This window comes from Crocuta crocuta, unplaced genomic scaffold, assembly GCF_008692635.1.
Source record: "Crocuta crocuta isolate KB4526 unplaced genomic scaffold, BGI_CrCroc_1.0 scaffold51, whole genome shotgun sequence".
Classification (NCBI taxonomy): Eukaryota; Metazoa; Chordata; class Mammalia; order Carnivora; family Hyaenidae; genus Crocuta; species Crocuta crocuta.
In genome coordinates, this window is record NW_027527624.1 from 1,922,557 (window position 1) to 1,941,800 (window position 19,244).

The following is a 19,244-nucleotide window of genomic DNA, read 5'->3' on the forward strand; positions in this document are numbered from 1 at the left end:
CAGTACTTACAATCACATACAAGAGATTGTATGCCTGGTAGCTCTCTGACCTCATTTCTCCCCTGATCCCCTACTGACCACTCACAATCATTGTTGTCCATCAAAGACAATTGGCATGCTTTATCTGTACCATTGCCTGGGCCACTCATCCCTAATATTTGCTTGCCTGACCATGTCAGCTACTTTACACCCTTCCTTTATATCACCTGCTAAGAAGTGCTTGCCTGACCACGTTATATAACTTCCCATCCTGAAACCCCCTCTCCATAACACTCATAATCCTTTATCCTACTCTATTTCTTCTTTATCTGTTGACATTTATCACTTTTTAAGATACCAAATAATTAACTTATGTGCACCCATCTTTTACTTATTTGATAACCTTGCCATTTACTGTCTTCTCCCTCCCCTGGTGTGTATGTTCCACCAAGAGACATTTTTATCTTGTTCCACAATATCTTCAAATGCCTAGAGCAGTGGCTGGCACATAGTGATGCTCGGAAAATAATTTCTGGAAGCATAAGTTAATATTGCAATGTGGTAAGCTCATACAATTTTAAAAAGCTTGTATGGATAATTGAATATACTTAACTAGGGATTTCAACGAATTAGAGGTTTGGGAATATGTGAATTGAACATAGGAGAGACGAGATAGGAGAGTGCCCCATTTACAGAGCACCTAGGAAATAAAATGGTGTCAGCATGGCAGGTAGGAAGGAACATGGATAAAATATACAACTCCAAAACTTCACATCATGTTCAAATATCTGGTGGCCATGCAGTACCCACCAACTGAGCCACCAAGCCAAAATAATTAAGCTAAGACTCTAAATTTCTCTTGAAACACCACCATTGATTCACAGTGGTTAATTATTTTTAACTTTTAAGTTTTTAAAATTAAGCATTAAACAACAAATTGAGTTGAACCCTTCACAACTACAAATTTGTGTTGAAGAATAATCATCACCAATTTAATGTTTTAAGTTTATGCAATTTTTAAAAGAATTTTGTCTGTTGCACTAACAAATTAATTTTTAATTTCAATTTAAAGCCTCTAAATGACTAATTGCTTTAGACTGATAATTTTAACTTTAAATCCCACTAGGTTTTAAAAAATAGATCTTAAAAAAAACTGTAGAATCATCCAAGGCATAAGATTTCCCAGAATTATTTTTGTACACGGGGATTTTATTTTTATTTTGGGTAATGAAATTGATGCTCTTAAAATAAGAATCAAATATATTAAAATTATAAATTATTTTTACATATTAATATATATTGAATTATTTTGTAAATTTACCTTTACTGTGGTCATTAAAATGAATTAGGTTTATCAGGAGAAAAATGAGGTATATAGTTAAACTTAAAAGCTCAATGATGAATCAAAGCTTTAGAGATTCTCATTTGACATTTAATAAACATTTAATAAATGACATTTAATAAATGATTATTAATTTTAAAAATAAAGTGTCTCTGAACTAATCTTATCTGTGCACAAAAACATCCACACTTATGAAAAATTTCACCATGACGCAAATGAGTTAAGCAAAAAGCTGTTGGAGTTATGTTATTTTGAAGACTTTTAAAGTTTATTATTTATTTATTTTGAGAGAGAGAGAGTATGGACAAGTAGGGGAGGGGAAGACAGAAAGGAAGAGAGAGAATCTCAAGCAGGTTCCACACTGTCAGGACAGGGCCTGATGCAAGGGCTTGATCTCAGGAACCATGAGATGATGAACTGAACCAATATCACAAATCAGAGGCTTAACCGACTGAAGCACCCTGGCACCCTGGAGTGATGTCAGTCTAAAGAAGTAAGAAAGAGAAAGAGTGAAAATGAGGGGCTGAAATTGGGGGAAGAAAGCGAGCCCTACTGGTGAAGAACTGGGACCAACATTATTTGTGTCGCATGTACTCAGCCCAACAAAATTAGCTGCAATGGACAGGTATCCTGCACACTGTCAACTATCTGCCCCATGTACCTGACGCTTCCTCCACTTTGCTGCCCAGGAATTTTTTGCAAAGTCTTAAGGGCTCACCATGAAACTAGGGGCACCTGGGGCGCCTGGGTGGCTTAGTCGGTTAAGCGTCTGACTTTCGCTTAGGTCATGATCTCGCGGTTCGTGGGTTCGAGCCCCGCGTCAGGCTCTGTGCTGACTGCCAGCTCAGAGCCTGGAGCCTGTTTCAGATTCTGTGTTTCCCTCTCTCTCTGATCCTCCCCTGCTTACGCGCTCTCTCTCTCTCTCTCTCTCTCTCTCTCTCTCTCCTAGAAATAAATAAAAAAATATTTAAAAAAAAAAAAAAAGAAACTAGGGGCACCTGGGTAACTCAGGCAGTTGAACATCTGACTTCGGCTTAGGTCATGATCTCATGGTTTGTGGGTTCGAGCCCTGCATCAGGCTCTGTCCTGACAGCTCAGAGCCTGGATGCTGCTTCAGATTGTGTGTGTGTGTGTGTGTGTGTGTGTGTGTGTGTGTGTGTCCCTACCCAACTTACACTCTATCTCAAAAATAAACATTAAAAAAATAATTTAAAAAATAAGAGTTCACCATGAAATTCAAAATTTATAGACTATAATACTGCCAGGGGCTAACATCAACTAGTTAGAGGATGTAAATCAATAAATAAGTGTCCCCCCAACCTCCTGCTTGTCTCTAGAATAAGTCCTCAGAGATTCCAGCATACATGGTGCTAACCAACTTAACACCATACTCTACACCAGCACTTCCTTCTGGCGTATCTCCTGCATCCTACGATCACCTTCCAAAAAAACAATTTGTACCTAAGTCCCGTCTCCAGCTGGACGTGTGAAGAAAGAGAAAGGCAGGACAATATACCAACATGCTCTCAAAAAGATTTCCAAGTTCCAACCAAGGGGAGGTAACAGTGACTGGATTCACACACCTATTAAACATAGCCAAAAACTGAACAAGAAACAAGCACTTTCAGGATCTTGAACATCAGACAATGAGAGACAGTGACCAGTAACAGAGAAGGAATAAACAAAGTGAATTATGCAACCACCCTAGTTTACTGCCTGACACACCACAGACCACAACACGGGGAGGAAACCCAGGTGGGGCCTGGTGATGTCCCTAAATTGAGAAGGTAGAGCTGGGATTTCAGTGTGTGTGCATGTGTGTGTTAAGGGAGGCACAGCAGGTCAAGTTTGCAGGGATGAATGTTATAACAAAGAGAGCTGCACAAAGAGAGAATCAGAGAAGCCTGCAGAGCATCTCTCTTGAGAATTCAGCTGAGGACTGATCAGCACTCTTGGAAAACTAACCAAGAAGCAGAAAATAATTACTTAAAAAATTTTAAATAAATGACCTTCAGAGCTCATGAAAAGCTGGAAATACCCACTATTCCCTATAACCAATGTGGAAGATCTCATACTTAATAAAACATTGGATAGAACACACATTAGTGAGGAAATTTAGTAACAGTCTAAATGCTGCTCTGATCTAACCAGCCTATAAAGCTGAAAAACAAAACCTGAAGGGTGCCTGGGTGGCTCAGTTGGTTGAGAATGTGACTCTTGATTTTGGCTCAGGTCATGATCCCAGGATCATGGAATCAAGCCCTGTGTCAGGCTCTGTGTTGAGCTTGGAGGCTGCTTAAGATATTCTCTCTCTCTCTCTCTCTCTCTCTCTCTTTCTCTCTCTTTCTCTCCTTCTGCCCCTCCCCAGCTTGTGTGGTCTCTATCTCTAAAAATAAAATGAATTTTTCAAAAACTGAAATGAGCAACTATTTCTACATAACTTAAAGACTCCCTGAAGCAAAGCTTGGGAATATTGATGGGACTACAAAATATATCTGGTGTTCAATAAAGAAAAGTGAAATGACATTCAACCACAGATGACCATGCAGGAAAATACAAGCTGACATGGGAAGAAAATAAATTAATTGAGATAGACACAAAAAATGACACTGTCAATAGATTTAGTAGACAAAACCATTAAAAGAGTTTCTATCATTGTGTTCAGTAAGTTTTGAAAAATGCAGGAAAAATTGAGCATATTAAATAGAGACATGGAAAATATGAAAAAAGAACCAGATAAGATTTCTAAAGTAAAAACCACAGCATCTGAAATAATATGTACACACACACACACACTCAATGGAGTTTAAATGGGTCAGACATTGCCCAAGAAAAGATTAGTGTACTTTAAAATATAGCAGTTGACACTATCCAAAATGTAACAGAAACACTGATAGCAAAGATAAAACAGACACTAGAAAACTGTGGCCTAAGAGATGTGTAACTCAAATTCTCAAAAGAGAGGAGCCAAGAGAAATGCATACAGATATAAATTACCACAAAAATGACACCAATATCAGTAAACATTAGGGAAATGCAAAGTAAAACCCCACTAAGATACTGTTACACACCTAGGTGAGTGGCTAAAATTAAAATGACTGGCTCTTTACCAAGTCCCGGAAAAGATATGGAGCCACTGGAATTCTCAGATGTTGCTGTCAGGTATATAAAATTGTGCAACCACTTTGGAAAGCAGTTGTTACTTTTTATAAAGTTAAACATACCTATATGACCCAGCCGTACCACTTTTAGGTATTCAGCCAGGAGGCACGAAAGTATAGATGCCCATACAAAGACATATATTAAGTTTTTTAGCAGTTTTATTCATCATCACCCAAAACTGAAACAACCCAAATGAACGGTCATCCTCAAGTGAATGTACTAACAGAGTGTGGTATAATCCCTATGATGGAATCCTATTCAACAATAACAAGGAATGGGTTATTGATACATATAACATGGATCAATCTCAAAATAAATGTGCTGAGTGGAAGATTCACCCCCAACCACCACCGCATATTAAAAAAGTATATAATATCTGATTCCATACATACAAAATTTAGAAACTGAAACTAATATACAGAGACATAAAAATATCAGTGACTGCCTGTAGATAGATGAAGGGATAGGGTAACAGGAAGAGGTGGGAAAAAGTATCATGATGCATGAAGATGTTTTTGTGTAATAGATGCATTCACTATCTTGGTTGTGGTAATGATTTAACATAGATACATGTGCGACAAAACTGTATCAAATTGTACACTGCAATAAGATATGAGTAGTTTATTGTATGTCATTTATATTTCAAAGACTGTTTAATTAATATCCAGCATATAGAAAGAACTCCTACAATTCAACAACAATACAAACAACCTGATATTAAAATGGCTAAAGGATTTGAATAGACACTTCTCCAAAGAAAAGACACTTCTCCAATAAATGGCAATAAAGATATAGAAAGATGTTCAACACCACGAATCATTAGGTAAATGCAAATCAAAACCATAAGATACCACTTCACACCTACTATTAATAAAAAAATAACAGAAAAAAAAACAAATGTTAGCAAGAATATGGAGAAATTGGAACCGTGCATTACAGGTGAGTATGTAAAATGTTGCAGCACACTGGTTCCTCAAAACATAAAACAGAATTACCATAAGGTCTAGCAATTACACTTTTGGGTACATATTCAAAATAATTGAAAGCAGGGATGTGAAGAGATACTTTTACATGCATGTTCATAGCATTATTCACACTTGCTAAACTGTGGAAGCAACCCAAGTGTCCCTTGATGACTGAATAAACTAAATGTGGTACCTATATATAATAGAATATTATTCAGCCTTAAAAGAGAATGAGATGCTGACATACTACGACATGAATGAACCTCGAAAACATTCTGTTACATGAAATAAGCCAGTTAATGAAGAAAAAATTCACTGCTTGAGTCCATTTCTGTGAGTCGTCAAATTCACAGAGACAGAAAGCAGACAGCCGGAGGCTGGAGGGAGCAGGGGATGGAGAATCATTGTTGAATGGGTACAGAATTTCAGTACTGCAAGATGCAAAGAGTTCTGGACACGAATTGGTGATGGTTGTACAACAGTGTGACTGTCCTTAGTGCCCTCAATTATACACTTAAAAATAGTTGCAGTGGTGAGTTTTATGTTATGTACATTTTACCACAATTTTTTAAAAGGCTGTTTGAGGGAGGAGTCAACATGGCAGAGAAGTAGGGGACCCAAAGTTCCCTCGTCCCTCAAGCCCAGCAGTATTGAGGCCAGAAGGCTTGGAACTCCAGGAATCTGGGCTGCAAAGTGACAGAAACATCTCCAGGGACCCACAGGGACGACTTCATGGGGCCATAGGTGTGTGATTGTGAACTGGGAGAGATAATGTGGGTGGTGTAGGTCCGGGGCGGTGAGGGGTCCCTCCTGTGGAGAGACAAAAGGGAGAGAAAGAGAGGCTATGGAGACGTAGGATTGTATTTGGACAAGAGAAAAACTATGGACCAGGCAATGGAAAAAAACAGAAAGAATGAATTTCTAACTGTGGGGCTTTCTCCACCCTGTTCATATCATGCCGGGGGAGGAGGGGAGCCAGGCCCAGGCTTATGGTAGCTGCTCCCAGGCACAGTCAGAGAGAGCAGTCCTTTCCTTTTAGTGCTGTGGGAAGAAGGCAAATAACCATTACAAAGACAAAAGACCCAGAGGCCCTTTGTTGGCTGACTGGCAGAGTGACAGTACCCCAGAACCAGGGTGTGCTGAGCAGGATCCTTTAAGACATCGGGGGTTTGAATCCCAGCCAAGGACCTGGGAGGCACAGGAGACTGTGGAGCAGAGCAAAACCAGCCTGCTTGTGCCCTACTGGCACTGTGAAAACAGCCTGAAGAGAGTGGTTTGGGACATCCGGTCCAGGGAGGAGTGATGGGTGTCGCCATTTTTCTCCACATCACCAACAAGGTAGTGTTTCAGGGAATCGAGAACAAACCCACAGGGAGGCAGACCCCGCCTACACCACATCACGCCCCTCTGTGACTAGTACCTGTGTATGTAACAGAGCAAGTATGACAGTGACCAGACCAGACAGTCCCTCCTCCAGACCAGCACAGCCACCAATTCCAAGGAACACATATTGGTCCAGTGGTTTTGCATTCTCTGATTTGATTCTTGGTCAATTCTTATGTGTATTTGTTCCTCTTATTTCTTCCCTTCTCTACTCTGGTTATTCTGGTTCTTGGCTTCTTTAAGCAGACACTTTTAATCTATTCTTTTTTACACTTCTTCCCTATCTCCTTCTCTCTCTCTCTCTCTCTCTCCCTCTCAATCTCTCTCAACTAAGCCACAAAGAATCTCTGAGTCTCTGCCTGGTCATTTTTTTTTCTTTTCTTTTTCACCACCACTGTCATTTCTCTCTTTGCATGGGATAAGGCCTCTTCCATCACGACTCCCCCACTTTTTAAATTATTTTCCATGAATACTTCAACAAACAAATCAAAGCACACCTTCTGGAAGGTCCAAACCACCACGATGAGTAGGAAGATAAAGCAACCAGAGTCACAACAGAGAGCAGTAAACACACTCCAAAATCACTTCCTGAAAGGCCACGCCCTGGACAGCATATAACCCTCTTTTAATATAATAGTGCTCACAGGTGCAGGACTCTTAACAAGCTATTAAAACACTAAAGGACAGAAAACTAACCAATCCTACCATTTGCAACAACATGGATAGAACTGGTTGATGTTACACTAAGTGAAATAAGTCAGTCAGAGAAAGACACATATCATGTTTTCACTCATATGTGGAACTTAAGAAACTTAACAGAAGACCATGTGGGAAGGGAAGGGAAAAATATAGTTTCAAACAGAGAGGGAGGCAAACCATAAGAGACTCTTAAATACAGAGAACAAACTGAGGGTGGATGGGGGCTAGGGGAGAGGGGGAAATGGGTGATGGGCAGTAAGGAGGGCACTTGTTGGGATGAGCACTGGGTGTTGTACATAAGGGGTGAATCATGGGAATCTACCCCCAAAACCAAGAGCATAGTATATACACTGTATGTTAGCTAACTTGACAATAAATTATATAACAATTAAAAATTTAAAAAAATAAAAGCAAGAACGTTGTCTAAAAGGAAGGAAGGGAGGAAGGAAGGAAGGAAGGAAGGAAGGGAGGAAAAGAAAGAAAGAAAGAAAGAAAGAAAGAAAGAAAGAAAGAAAGAAAGAAAGAAAGAAAGAAAGGAAAAAACCAAGAAACCAAGAAACCAAGAAAGACACAAAGAAAGACACAAAGAAAGAAATAAAGAAACAAACTCCAAAATATACTCTTAAGTGAAAAGAACAAAGTTAAGAACAGTGTATATAATACACCCATTTACATTTTTTAAAAGTAAACACACACCCACACACACAAATTTGTGATTTTCAGAAATAACCTCTGGAAAGGTGCACAGTAAATTGCAGCAGTGGTTGTTTCTGGATGGAACCCTGAGGGACTTGGGGATGAGAGTGGGAAAGACTTAGTTTTCTCTGTATCTATATACTTAGACACTTCTTGAGATTGTATGTCATGTGCTTGGATTACCTATTTGAAACAAAGTCAGAATTTTTTTTAAACGCTATTTAAAAACAAGGAAGAAAAATACAGTTAGGACCATTGTCAGATTGGTTATCTACGCTTTTGATATCATTAGGAATGGGAGAAAGTAGGTGACCTAGAGAAACAGTCATTGAAGGAGGGATGTGAGCTAGTGTTCAGAAGATAATTGCATCAGAGTGCGGTAGGGAATTCTGTGGTGTGTTCTCTCATAGCTGCATGTGATTCCAGAAGAAAAGTCATGGCCACCCACAGGCCCAGGAGCGGGACGGGGAATAAACGTAAAATAAACATTTCCATATTTTTCGCTATTCCCAACAAATCCCGAGGTTCTGTTGGTCCTCAGCTGTAGAAGATGTTAACGTAAATGGGCAGCAAGAGTAAGATTTATCTTAAATCTGCTAGTGTCTGGGTTCCCACTCTATCCAGCTGCACAATGCACATCAAAATAATTTCCTAATCAACCTTGATCATTTTTCTCTCTCCGCTCTGAGTGTTTTCCGTATCCTCTGTCCGAGGCTTCTATGATGATAGAACTAGTCGTGAATTAAAATTCTGGGTATGGAGTCACTCTTAGTTCATCTGTGTTTGTCTGACAGACTTTTCCTATTTTATTCTGTAAGTTTCTTAGTACTAAAAATTTTGAAGCTAATTAATTTGGGATCTATCAAAAGTATCTTTTTCAAAGTCACCATATTTATTTTTACCTTCTATGAAAAATTTATTCCTCCCTAAGGCATCTTTCTTTGAACAATCTCACATCCAACAGCATTCTATGTGTCCTGCTTACTGCATCTTACCTTTCCTCAGAGCCAGAACCCCTCCAAATTTCCCAGGTTTGATCCTTAAGAGCATGGACCACTTTTTTCACAGTGGCATTTATGTCATCTTAGAAATTACCAATTCAATGGCTGAAGTATCCGTTAGTAATTTCCTTGATGTCTCTTCCAATATCTGTCCAATTGTATGATTGTTTACCCAATGAAATTTCTCAGTTGTCATTTTGACCTTCTTACCTGCAGCTTCTGGAAGGGGCTTTTCAATACTTTCGATAATTACCAATCAATAACATTTGCTGAGTACCCATCATCTGCCAGGCCTTATTCCAAGAACTATGCCTATATTAATTCTACCAATCCACTCAACAACCGCCTTAGAAATAAATAGATACAATAATTTTCAATTATTCAATTACAATCACTTTCTAGGTTAGAATACCAAGAAACAGAGAAGTTAAACTGAAAGGGATTCAAATCCAGGAATCTGGATCCAGACCCCACACACCAAACTACTCCACAGTTTGATTCTCATAATTCCTTTGAAACCATAGTCCTAATATCCAGTAGCCTGTCCTATACTCTCTCCCCACAACCCCCAGATCTCCTTTAAGCCCCTCTTTTAAAGCAATTAGGATAAATGATACATTCTTTTTTTTGTTCCTAGCAATCTCCAAAGGATATCTTTTCTTCCTTTATGTCCTGGTAATCCTGTCGTTGCTCTCTAACATTTTTAAAGGATTTTTAAAAATGTGTTTATTTGGAACATTTGTAATCTTTATTTCTTTTGATAGATGAATTTTCACTACTGCTGAGACAATGTAATTCCTAAAGGAAAAGAATTCTGGTCATTTCATGTCTTTAGGGATTTGGGAGAGAAGGCACTCTGAATTTATAATTAATTCTCTCTCTATGTAGGTGGTGACCTCGGCATCTCCAGGTCCTTTATGCTTTAATATAAATAAATAAAATGACTCAGGCCCAATAATAAGTGTTGGCCAGAGCTCCAGTTTCTCCTAATTATCTCTGTCTCTGAGCTCTGAGCCCTGCCTCTTCTGATTTTGCCAGCTCCCTTTGATCTTCCCTCCAGTAGCTGTACCTTCTGTCAACCCCATGATGACCTAAAGTCATACAGTCTCTTTTAATCTTGATTTCCGGCAAACACCACTCTCAGAAAGCAACTTTAAGGAAGAGGCTTTCATTGAGGATTCAAGAAGTAACACCAGATTGTTACATAGAAACCTAACAGAACCTAAAACATAAAATTGAGTATTACTTATCTAACAACCTTTTAACCATTTCTACTTCAGGGGGAACTCCTACACCCCTAGACCCGTCACTCATTCCCTTTCTTAATAACTGTCAGACTAAGCTCAAATTTTGTCTCTATGTGTTAGGCAAGGCAACATGTATGTATCAAAATTTTGCTAAAATTAATAAGGATAGTTCTCTACCTATTTAAACCAAAAATTAATGATTATACGTGTGTGGGGAAGGGGATTTTGGCTCAGATAAGGTTGAAAAGTGCTTAAACATTCAAAGATTCCTCCCCTATAAGATATCTTCTAGCCTTTGCTGTGTCATTGTGAGCTGTGTTGGATAGGGAGATCTTGTGGGAACAATACCACTCAGCACACAATTGGAATACTCTCTTCTTAAGTTTCTTTACCTAGAAGTTTCTTCCACATGCTCACTGTGTTTAGATCTTCAGAACTTCAAGGACAATGCCTGATACATGGTGGGTCCTCAATAAATCTTGGATAAATCTAAAAAGTATATAATGAATGAATAAATAAATGACCGAAGGAAGAATCTGAGTATCCTGTAACCCAATTCTGTTTTAGATTTATTGGTTCCCTTTAAGAATTATGAATCTTATGTAGGAGAATTATGATTATTATCTGGTAAGATAAGTGGGCCATCTCTCCATAGTTTGAAAAACAGATAGACTCTAAAAAAAAATTACATCAGTGAAAGCATCATGCCTCCAAATGGCATTATGCGATCCTCCACTTAATGCAAATCGAGGTTGAAATAGAGGATATTTAATTACAGAAGGGAGAGAATGAAGGATATTTGAGTATGGAAGGGAAAGCAATAACTTCCACAAACTAAGACATAGAGAACAAAACAAGCCATCTGCCTACACACTTTGCCTCTCAGGTCCTCTTGGGATTCAGTGGCTAGGATCACTCATAAATACAGGATCCTCAAGCACAAAGGGAGATTTCTTCTGGTAAGGAAGTTAATTGGTGGCATCTACTCATGATTGCCAGCCTACTTACTGATGTATTTGCCACAGAACCATGAGTTCATATCCAGATCTGTTTGCTTTTCTCCTCACAAGAGAAATGTATAGATATGCAGCCAATTAATAATGTCATTACATTCAGCTAATATGAGGCCTTACTCTTGTTTGCATTAACATTTGCTAACAATGTAGACAGGTCTCAGCCCCTTACTAACTCTTCTACATGAGAGAGGAAAAAAAAATTCAGTGTTTTGGCATTATCTTTTCTAATCCAAATCACAATAAACACTTATTACAACACTCATCTTTTAGGCCAATTGTATATAATAAAATATTTCATAAAAGAAAAAGACTATGGCACCTCTTGAGGACATGATGTATATTTAAGTATCTGTTGTGGCTATGTATTACATGTGATCAAATATGTTAATGCTGGAAAAGAATGCACACAACTTCAGGTCCTTCTTCTTCCATTTGATAGAGGACCAATAAAAGCCAAAGGAGAATGATACTAGACTGAGGGCTAAATTTCAGCTGACTTCATCCAGTGTATATCACACATTTTATGTCACAATGCAAAAACAGCTGTAGAAGAAAGACAAATTCTAGTAGGTGTTTAGACAACAATAATAAAATGCAAAGTACTAAAAGATAACTAGACAACAATTTTCCATAAAGCTCGAGGTTTTCTATGAAGGTATTCAAAAAAAATGATGAGGAGTGGAGGTCATGCAAGCATGGATATTGTTTGAGTTTTATGGGAGTTGAGAGCCCCATAAACCAACTTTAATGCCAATTAATGCTGTACCTTGTGGAAAATGAAGTTACCAATTTCTTTTAGAAGTTGAAGAAACTAAATGTAGATAAAGTGAATTGATCACATTTTCCTTGATTGTCTTAATAATTCAGATGGACAATACATAAATATTCAATAAATTTCATTGATTGATTCCTTTTGATTGATTGATTGATTGATCAACCAAAATACCCCTGACTAAATCCATGGTAAATATCCTAGCATCCATATTTAACTCCACGGGAAGACCTCTATGGACATCCAAACCAGCATGTACTGATACCATCAAAGGTTGAGTGATTTCTCCCAAATATAATTTCTTGCTTAACATAAAGTCATTGAGAGACTATACCAATATATGGAAGACTTCATAAGGACACAAGCATATCTTTTGTTTTGAAAAATAATTTGGGGGGAAAATATTCTTATCTTATATTCAGGTATACATTATAAATACCAAGCTAAAAAAAAGTGCTTTAGCTGCCTATGTTTTGGAGAATATTGTGTTTGGAACCTTGATACAAAGAGCCATATTTCCGAAAGCATTTACAAGCAAATGGAAGAAGTAATTATGATGTGTTAGGCAACTTGACAAAGTCTGCATTTTACAATTTATTGGGTCATAGTCAACATGAATTGGAAGAGTTAGAGGCTGAGGGTAGGAAAATCAATTGAAAGCCAAATGCACCAGTCCAAGATGAATCGTACGAAAGCCTAAACTAGGATACTGAGAAGAAAGAAAAAAACTTAAATGATTAAATTTAATTCAAAGACTGCAAAGGAAGCAATAATTAGGCAGATAACTTGTGAGAAATATGTGAAGAGCAAAGTCTAGTATGCATCTGATTTTTCTAGCCCAAGACATTGACAGATTCTGTTTTTAATAAGAATAGAGAAAACTTCTGTAATAACTTATTAGCACCTCTATGAGAGCCAGGAATTGATTCTTGGGTTCTGTCACACTCTGGGAAAAATTAGTTTTCTATAGTGAAAAATTGGTAAAGGGGATTTACGAACGAACTCAAAATTTTTCCTTTAAAAATAGCTGTGGGGGTGCCTGGGTGGCTCAGCAGGTTAAGTGACCAACTCTTGATTTTGGCTCAGGTCATCATCTCACGGTTTGGTTCATGAGATTGAGCCCAGCATGGGACTCTGAGCTAACAGCATGGAGCCTGCTTGGGATTCTCTCTCTCTCTGTCCTTCCCTCCCATTCTCAAAATAAAAAACAAACACTTAAAAAATAGCTGTGTACAAGTTGAAGTCTGAAAGAAATTTTAGTCAAGTTTTTCCAAGTATAATTTACATTTAGTGACGTTCAGTGTTTTTCCAAATGTGCAGTGCAAAGAGTTTTGAAGAACGTAAACAGTCTTCTCTTTAGCTTCTGACAAAATTGAAATATAGATCATTTCCATTTCTCCATAAAGGTCTTTTACATCACTTTTTAATCAGTCCCTTCCTCTATTTTGGCCCTTGGTATCTGACAACATGATTCTGTCCCTACAGTTTTGGCTTTTTCTAAAATGTCATCTAAATCGAGTAATTAACCATGTAGTTTTTGTGTCATTTTTCCTTAGCATTAGTGCTTTCTACCAGCATCCTGTTGCTCCATGAACTGTAATTTACCCGTTCAGCAGTTGATAGATATTTGGGCTATTTCCAATTTTTGGCAATTATGAACAAATCTGCCGTAAATATACATATATAGGACTTTTTTCAGACGTAGGTTTTCATTTCTTTTGAATCAACACCTAGGACTAAAATTGCTGGATCATACGGTAAAGATATGTTCACCTTATCAGAAACTCCAAGATTGTTTTCTATATATTGATATTTTATAAATCTACTTCTAAAATTATAAAGGCTCTGAAGGATGTAGGAGAAAGTCAATAGGACTTTAGGTTAAGGAAAGACTTCTTTCCTTAAGCACTAACCTTTTGAAAAATATAAACTGGAGTCAGTCAAAATATAACTTTCACTTTTTGAAAGACATTGTTAAGAAAATGAAAAGACCAGCCAGAGTCTGGAGGGAAATACTTGCAAAACATATATCTGATAAAGGATGCATATCCAAATTACATAAAAAAACTCTTATAACTCAATAATAAGAAGCCAGCCCAATAAAACTTAGGCAGAAGATTTGAATAAACACTCATCAGAGAAAAGATACAGATGGTAAATAAGGACATGAAAAGATGTTCAACATCATTAATCATGGGGGAAATGCAAATTAAAACCATAATTAAGTACTGATATACACCCTTTAGAATGCCTAAAATTTTTAAGAAAAAGTGCAGATTGAGATGAAAAGTAACTGGAACATTTATAAAGCTTCTTGGCCTCTTTATATTTTGATTCTAATGGCAGATTCATTCTCGCGAGAGAAGAATAATCTTCTTTGGAGAAATAGGACATTTTCCTCTATAATATTGCTCAGGAGTCTTTTAGAAACAAGCCTACAAAATTCTCCCATTTTTAGCAAACTTGTTTTGCATAAGACATTTCTCTGAAGACCCATTTGTTATAATAAGTCTATGTTAGAAATCAAGGTTCTCCTACATACTGACATAATAGGTATGTTCAGTTTGAAAGAGAGACAAACAGAAAAAGAAAGAGAGGAAAATAAGGAGGAAGAGAGAGGGAAGGAGTAAGGCAGAGAAGGAGGGAAGGAGAAAAAACAGACCTGATTCAAATTCGAGGGCTTTAATAGTATGGGGCTACATGTGTCCATTGGGATTTTGAATCTGTGGTTCTGAACCATCCCAATACTACAGGGAAATGTCTAAAATTTTAAACCACTTCACTGTTATAGATTGTTTTATGTCCTTTGACACTTCCCTTTTTTTCAGTTATCTTTTATACAACAAATCTGTATCTTCTATACAACAGGTTACATTTTCATCGTCTCTCCTCCGTGCATTGGTCAATAACTGCATGCACCAAAAGACAAAACTAGGGTCCCTTTAATATATGGTAATATCGACCCTAAAAGAACCAAAGAGCTCTAATTTAAAAAAAAAAAAAATTCTATATACCTAACCCACATCAGAATAGACAGTTCTGCCTGAATGGAAAATTTGGCAAGAGTTGTTTGGGCATTTATGTAACCCTCCATTTGCTTTACCTACATATGTCCCCACTGATACCTACTGCCGGGCTACGCAGAATTTAGATCAGAAATCTGCAGAGTCAGTACTAAAAAGCAGAAAGTGAGCAGCAGGTTCAGTTTCTGGTAAAGACCCAGGTCACAAGGGTGGGTGGGGGCAGCCAGGGGTCATGGAAATTCAGAGCCAAGTGGGCAGAAGCCAACTGCCATGGTCAAGAACTAGAGCCAAGGAGTCATCAATAGCCTAGGAAGCATCCACAACGACACAAGACAGGCAACAGTTTCTAGAAAGATCAAATTTTGCAGGAAGCTCTAGGAAACATTCTAGAGGTAAACATGTCTGAGGCAACTCCTCTAACATCATAAAGATACCATCTTGACTATATAACCCTAGGCTTACTGTATATCTTTCTGTTACTGTTTTCAGTGTTTATAATGATTATTATCTCTATCAAGAGCACGATGATTAGCTAATTTCATATCGTCATCACTTCTTTCTTCAACCATATCATGGTAAACTCTTCGATTCATGTCATATGTACTTTTGCGTGTCTCTTCTGGCCATATGGGCATATTACAAAATTAGATACTTGTAAAATATTTGTTGACTAAACTTTTTTCTCTCATAACTAGAAAAGTATTCTCTCTCTTTCTCTCTCTATATAGATATAGATATAGATATATAGATATAGATGATATAGATATAGATATAGATGATATAGATATAGATATAGATGATATAGATATAGATATAGATGATATAGATATAGATATAGAGATAGATAGAGATAGAGATAGAGATAGAGATAGATAGATAGATAGATAGATAGATAGATAGATAGATAGACAGATAGATAGATAGATGCAGAGGAAGCACAGCTATATGCAAAACATATCATTTGGATTCTGGCATTTTTCACTAAGTATCTTGGGAATCGCCTAATTTTATGAGCTTCAGTTGTCACATCTGCAAAATAGAGCTGAACAGTGCTCTACCTACCCGAACATAAAAACCTAGACCAAAACATTATCCGATAGCCACAAAAATGAAACAGACTTCTGGAATAGCGGAAGAGACCTAATTAGTTGTTGGAGGAATTGGATTCTAGGTCCTGAATCTTCCACAATAGAGCTGTGTCACTGTAGAAAAGACAGCATGCATTTAAAGGCAATTCCATTGTCAGAGACTGGGGGGAAAAAACTTCAGAACAAACAGTACCATTGATCCCACCCATTTTAATGAGATGCCTAACAAATTGTTCCCCATTACTGTGGGTCCATAGATCTTGGGCCTACTTTACTTTAATTCTATAACTTATATTAAACCTGACAAACTGTATTGGCAATATATGAGAGCTTATAATGGCTTATAAAAAAGCCGTTATAAAGAAAGAAAGACCATTATAAACAAAGAAAGACAGTTGGAAGAAGGAACACATATGGAAAGCTCAGATTAATTGGTAAAGGAGCCCAACTTCACATTCCACTTTCATGATGACAGGTCGGTCTAAATACATTTCATCTTCCTAAAGAAATTTCCTTTTGAGTCACCAACAAAAGATGACACGTAAACATACAAATAGAATGAAATAAAGACATTACATATAAACATGTACTATCCATGCACAGCAAGTTGAAGGATTTTTTGATGGTATCAGGTGGATATTACTTACCACTAAATTTGAGGAAAGCAAACTTACCCTAAAGATTAAGTGTAATATATTTTTCAATAAAACGGCCCAAAACTCAGGGTTGAAAGAAGAGATGATAGGGATGCCATGTGGAAAATTGCAGAGTAACTTCAAGAATTGTCCCATTCTGGAAACTGGTGCAGCTTCTCTGGAAAACAGTGTGGAGGTTCCTTAAAAAACTAAAAATAGAACTACCCTATGACCCAGCAAAAGCACTGCTAGGATTTTACCCAAGGGATACAGTGCATAGGGGCACATGCACTCCAATGTTTATAGCAGCACTTTCAACAATAGCCAAATTATGGGAAGAGCCTAAATATCCATCAACAGATGAATGGATGAAGATGTGGTTTATATATACAGTGGGATACTACTTGGCAATGAGAAAGAATTAAATCGTACCATTTGCCCCTACATGGGTGGAACTGGAAGGTATGCTGAGTGAAATAAGTCAATCAGAGAAGGACTGATATCATATGTTTTTACTCATATGTGGGTCTTGAGAAACTTAATAGATGCCCATGGGGAAAGGGAAGGGGAAAAAATAGTTACAAACAGAGAGCAAGGAAGGCAAACCATTAGAGACTCTTACATACAGAGAACAGACTGAGGGTGGATGCAGGGCTGGGGGAGAGGGGGAAATGGGTGATGAGCATTAAGGAGGGCACTTGTTGGGATGAGCACTGGGTGTTGTATGTAAGCCAATCTGCCAGTAAGTTCTATTTAAAAAGAAGAATTGTCTCATTCCAAATGCACGTGACCAGAGCATTTCTACCAGGCATGGATATGGCTTGAGTTGACCGCTAAGAAAAGTAGGAATTTTGCCAAAGCCGACTTTGGTTATTGGTGTTAGGAGAGAAAGGAAAGATAAATAGTTCTCCAGCTAACTTGCAGCCACAGCACACACGCAGGGTAAAGTGACTCAGCACAGCAATAAAATCCCCAGAAACTTTAATTTCTACAGTAAATCCTTTCTTATACTCTTTCCACGGGAAACTAGAATTCCAGCCAGAAACAAACACCCCTAATATCCTATCATCAGAAGATGAAAGTTTGTTTGGTTTAGAACGTAGACACCAGGAGAAAATTGAAGACCTCTGACCACTCTACCATAGCCAGGAAAGAAAAATGGGTTCTCCCACAGTAAAAACTAAATATAATAATAATAATAATAATAATAACTTGGGTGGCTTGAGTGGCTCAATTGTTTAAGCATCTGACTTTGGCTCAGGTCATGATCTCACAGTCCATGGGTTCGAGCCCTGCATCAGGCTCTGTGCTGACAGCTCAGATTCTGTGTCTCCCTCTGTCTCTGTTCCTCCCCCATTCATGCTCTGTCTCTCTCTGTCTCTCAGAAATAAATAAAAATTTAAAACAATTTTTAACAAAAAATAAATGTTTTAAATAAGACAAAACAACAGTGTTGGTATGGCTAAAATATATGCCTATATCAATGCAAATTGTTTTGGTAGTAGAAATAAGGTACCGATATTTACCTGTTAACACAGCTATATGACTCAGCTCCATGCTTTATGGAAGAATCCATGTCAGCTGCAAAATATGGATCCATACCATCAAGTCTAAGAATTGGCACTGGTGTAAGATAATGTGACATTGGAAGACATTCAATATCCTGAAAAGTAGTTTTAACAAAGACAGTAATTGCCTTTCTGTAATGAAACAAGGTTAATATAGGAAAGTATGAAGAATGTTAGTTAGTATTCTCAGTGGAAATTGAAACCATATTGCATTCATAAATCAAGAGCAGACTACTATGACAAATGAATCAAAAAGAATCAAAGGAATTTTTAAAATGTGACTGCTGACATTTTAAAGCATTCGATCTTAGCCATGAAATACATGATAGATACACTTATTTTCTTTCTTCTCCAATAGAAAATGAGTCTCCTTGTATTAAAAAAAATCTATCCATGTACATGTGCTCTCCTCCCAAAGAAAGTTGTATGACAGCAACTATGAACAAAAAATAAATTAGTATTTTGAACAAATATAAGACATAAAAGCAAACTTTTTTCTTTAAAACTAATACAATTCTTTAATATTAAAACATTCTTGGGGTTCCTGGGTGGTTCAGTCGGTTCAGTGTCTGACGTTGGCTCAGGTCATGGTCTCATGGTTTGTGGGTTCAAGCCCTGCATCGGGCTCTATACTGACAGCTCAGAGCCTGGAGCCTGCTTCAGATTCT

General features: G+C 37.5%; 1 long non-coding RNA gene across 1 annotated transcript; it reads right to left on the reverse strand.

Moving 5' to 3' along the window:
* Positions 1 to 1,621: 1,621 nt before the first annotated feature.
* LOC144238353 (uncharacterized) lies at positions 1,622 to 18,659 on the reverse strand. The gene is made up of 3 exons (XR_013337094.1): positions 18,535 to 18,659; positions 17,048 to 17,186; positions 1,622 to 1,806 (listed from the first exon to the last, which is right to left on the reverse strand). It is a non-coding gene; the product is annotated as an uncharacterized LOC144238353 (long non-coding RNA).
* Positions 18,660 to 19,244: the final 585 nt, after the last annotated feature.